Source organism: Sus scrofa, chromosome 7, assembly GCF_000003025.6.
Source record: "Sus scrofa isolate TJ Tabasco breed Duroc chromosome 7, Sscrofa11.1, whole genome shotgun sequence".
Lineage (NCBI taxonomy): Eukaryota > Metazoa > Chordata > Mammalia > Artiodactyla > Suidae > Sus > Sus scrofa.
Window position 1 is genome coordinate 43,699,171 of NC_010449.5, and position 4,981 is coordinate 43,704,151.

Consider the following 4,981-nt stretch of genomic DNA (forward strand, 5'->3'; position numbering starts at 1 on the left):
TTCTGGGGCCATGCTCTTGACTGTGCCTTTTCAACACACTGTTTTGAGTAGTTAACTAAAAGTCTCCAGAGTAAGACTGTGAGCACAGCTCAGTTCCTTCATTGTAAGGTGTATATGAAATATGTGGACTGGAAGAGTTGAGATAAAGGTTCCAAATCATAAATATTTTAGGATAAAATTTTCATTTTATTTATTTATTCATTTATTGCCTTTTTAGGGCCACACCTGTGGCATACGGATGTTCCCAGGCGAGGGGTCAAATCGGAGCTACAGCTGCTAGCCTACACCACAGCCACAGCAACATGGGATCCGAGCCACATCTGTGACCCACACCACAGTTCATGGCAACGCTGGATCCTCAACCCACTGAGCAAGGCCACGGATTGAACCTGCGTCCTCATGGATGCCGGTCAGATTAGTTTCTGTTAAGCCATGATGGAAACTCCAAAAAAATGTTATTTTAAATAAGAGAAATAAATTTACCAATATTTTATATATACAAATTTAAAGGAAACTAAAAATTAAATTTAAAGCAGCTTTATTAATTTTGAATCTTGGAGTTCCCACTGTGGCTGCACCCATGGTGTAGGTTGCTGGCCTACGCCAGAGCCACAGCAATGCCAGATCCGAGTGTCTTTGACCTACACCATAGCTCACAGCAACGCCGGATCCCCAACCCACTGAGGGAGGCCGGAGATCAAACCTGCAAACCTCATGGTTACTAGTCGGGTTTGTTAACCACGGAGCCATGATGGGAACTCTCTCAGTGTGAATTTTAACCTAGTTTCCTTTACATAAATGCAACCCAAAATCTATATAGCCCCAATATTCTGTGGGATCTGTCTAATAGAAAACAAATTGAGTAAGCAGAGAATTAATTTGAAAGGATTATTGCACAGCAGGGAGAGAGGCTATTGTAATAGGATGAATGCTGTGATCATAACAAAATCTGCAAGCATCTTAGGGTACAGAGAGGACTAAACAAGACTGGGAAGGATAGGATGTGTGGAAGTGGGGTGACAGGTGGGATAGTGGCTCAGAGAATGTTTGCCATCGGCCCCCAAAGGCAGCCTCCTCTGAGCCGGGCTGTGTGCTGGGAGTTGGCTAAAGTTCGGCGCCTTAGAGGAAGGAGAGAAGCTTAGCCAGTTTGTCTAATAAGCATTTTGTTCTGCTTGCCCAGTGAAGTGAGTAGTTCAGGTAATAAGTTTTGAGGCGGAGCATAGGAATTTGTGCCTGGCCTTGTCTTAGCAAATAAGGGGCTTTTGTGAGTCTCCCCAAATAAAATAGGGAAAGCTTTTGTTTTTTTTCTTCTGCCCAGTACAACGTTTTGTTTTGTTTTCTGGAACCCCACATCGTGAGGTTCCTTTAATCTTTCCTTTTTCCAGAACTGCAGGGCTTGGGTAAAATTCAACATTGGCAAACCCCTATTATCTAATGTTTGCTGTGTTAATGAAAAGGTTGCTTCAAATCAGAAAAGCAATCAGAGAATAAAGATCCATACACATGCGTTTATTCACAATCTTTTGTTACAAGGTCAAGGACTTACCTTTGGGTCTGCAGATTGAGATTTCCTTTCTTCATCCTGGCATTTATTGTCTAAGGTATTCAGCTTCAGATTCGGAATATACATACATAACATAAAGAAACTAGAACAACAATCTGAACGAAGAATCTTTCTAGATTTATGTATTGCTTACTTTCCAGCTTTATTGTCTTGTTTATACTTGAGGCAAGAGCAATTTCTTTGTTTCTTTTTATTGTTTTAGCTACTTGTCTTTACAGTGGTTCTAATAATATCCAGCCCAGAAATGATCACGTTCAATTGTATAAAACAAGCGGGCATTGAATTGGATGTTTTTGAAAGGTTCCATATAGGCAAGTTACTAAAAATGCATCATTTAAGCATCTATTAAGTAAACTGATAACAGATAATTGTTTGAGGTCTGGCCTTTGCTCTGAGCTTCTGGGAGGTAACCCCCAAATCTTGAGAGATCCTGCTTGATACAAGTGTATTTATTTACCTGGAAACCTTGGATCACCTGGACAGTCTCTGGTAACCTTGTGGTCTATGGTGTGGTCCTGGGCTGTGTGGTAAGAGCTCAGCCTCTGGAGGGGGAGACTAAGGTGAGTCCTGTGGCATGTGATCAAGCCGGAAAAAGACTGTGGAAACCAAGGCTGAGCGATCTTCCTGGTTGCCAGTATTTCATGCCCGAAGCCACACATCATTGCTAGTAGTAAGCCCAGGTCACTTGACTCCCCTGGGAGAGGCAACTGGAAGGTTGAGTCTGGGACTTTCCTAGACCCTGTCCTATGTGCTGCTCCTTTTGCCTGATTTTAATCTCTATCCTTTTGCTGTAATAAACTGGAACCACATGCATAATGGCTTTTCTGAATTGTGTAAACTTTTCTAACAAATTTTTGAAACTGAGTGTAGTCTTGGGGACTCCCAAACTTTGAACTTTTTAACAAATTCAACCTCAACCTAGAAATGACCACTCACTTTTTTTGGGGGGGGGGTCCTTTTTTTAGGGCCGCACCCACAGCATATGGAGGTTCCCAGGCTAGGGGTTGAATTGGAGCTGTAGCCACAGGCCTACACCACAGCCACAGTGACGAGGGATCCGAGCTGCATCTGCGACCTACACCACAGCTCACGGCAATGCCGGATCCTTAACCCACTGAGCAAGGCCAGGGATCCAACCCGCAACCTCATGGTTCCTAGTCGGATTCATTAACCACTGAGCCACAATGAGAACTCCTAGAGGAAAACTCTTAACTTCACGAGGGAACACACTTCAAAAAGCCCACTTGAAAGAGACACTGATGTAGGTTTGAAAGCAATCACCTATTTGTCTAGTAAAACAGTTAGGATCTCTACCTACACTCTTTTCCCAGAGGAATAACACATTAAATAATTCACGGTTCTTGTAATTTTTAAGTTCTAGCATCCAGGATCTGAAGTTCTGTTAATGCTACCAGGCTTGAGTTTCTCACTTAAGCCCATCCTGGCAAGATTCCAGGACTCCAGCAATAGAAGAAAACTCTTCAGTTTCCAGAGAGAAAAAAAATTTATGTTATGTTCCTAGAAATGGTTTGTATATGACTATGTCAGTTATATTTTCTAAAACTCACATCTTCAAAACTTATTCTATGAGACACTAACTTGTTTTTTAATAGAGAATACAGAGTAACAATTTATTTGGATTGAGTATGGACTAAATATGACGAGTGTGTGTGCGGGCATGTGTGCACACTTGTTACCAAAATGAATTCTGACCACCAAAGAAAAAAGAGCCAAAGACAAATGCTTTATTTTATGATACCATTTAATACACTGAAATTTTATACAAAATAAACTTTGGGCAGATAGCATTTTAGCTCTTGTTGCAAACAATAATCATGCAAAAGAAACTGAGCATAAGACTATTTAAATAAAGATATGACATTACTTGGCTGAAAGACTTAAATATACGACAGGACACCATCAAACTCCTAGAAGAAAACATAGGCAAAACACTCTCTGACATCAACATCATGAATATTTTCTCAGGTCAGTCTCCCAAAGCAATAGAAATTAGAGCAAAAATAAACCCATGGGACCTCATCAAACTGAAAAGCTTTTGCACAGCAAAGGAAACCCAAAAGAAAACAAAAAGACAACTTACAGAATGGGAGAAAATAGTTTCAAATGATGCAACTGACAAGGGCTTAATCTCTAGAATATATAAACAACTTATACAACTCAACAGCAAAAAAACCAATCAATCAATGGAAAAATGGGCAAAAGACCTGAATAGACATTTCTCCAAAGAAGATATACAGATGGCCAACAAACACATGAAAAAATGCTCAACATCGCTGATTATAAGAGAAATGCAAATCAAAACTACCATGAGATACCACCTCACACCAGTCAGAATGGCCATCATTAATAAATCCACAAATAACAAGTGCTGGAGGGGCTGTGGAGAAAAGGGAACCCTCCTGCACTGCTGGTGGGAATGTAAACTGGTACAGCCACTATGGAGAACAGTTTGGAGATACCTTAGAAATCTATACATAGAACTTCCATATGACCCTGCAATCCCACTCTTGGGCATCTATCCGGACAAAGCTCTACTTAAAAGAGACACATGCAGCCGCATGTTCATTGCAGCACTATTCACAATAGCCAGGACATGGAAACAATCCAAATGTCCATCGACAGAGGATTGGATTCGGAAGATGTGGTATATATACACGATGGAATACTACTCAGCCATAAAAAAGGATGACATCATGCCATTTGCAGCAACATGGATGGAACTAGAGAATCTCATACTGAGTGAAATGAGCCAGAAAGACAAAGACAAATACCATATGATATCACTTATAACTGGAATCTAATATCCAGCACAAATGAACATCTCCTCAGAAAAGAAAATCATGGACTTGGAGAAGAGACTTGTGGTTGCCTGATAGGAGGGGGAGGGAGTGGGAGGGATCGGGAGCTTGGGCTTATCAGACACAACTTAGAATAGATTTACAAGGAGATCCCGCTGAATAGCATTGAGAACTATGTCTAGATACTCATGTTGCAACAGAAGAAAGGGTGGGGGAAAAACTGTAATTGTAATGTATACATGTAAGGATAACCTGACCCCCTTGCTGTACAGTGGGAAAATAAAAAAAAAAAAAAAAAAAAAAAAAAGAAGGAAAAAAAAAAAAAAAAAGATATGACATTACTAATTAGACCATTTTTAAAATCAAGAAAGCACCCCCCAAAAAAAAACATATTACTGTCTTACATATATACATTTTCTTAATTCTTTTTATTTTATTTTTTTCCCTCTTATTTATTTATTTATTTATTTTTTAAGGCTGCACCCTCGGAATATGGAAGTTCCCAGGCTGGGGGTTGAATTGGACTACAGCTGCCATCCTACACCACAGCCACAGCAATGCCAGATGTGAGCCTCATCTGAGACCTATACCACAGCTC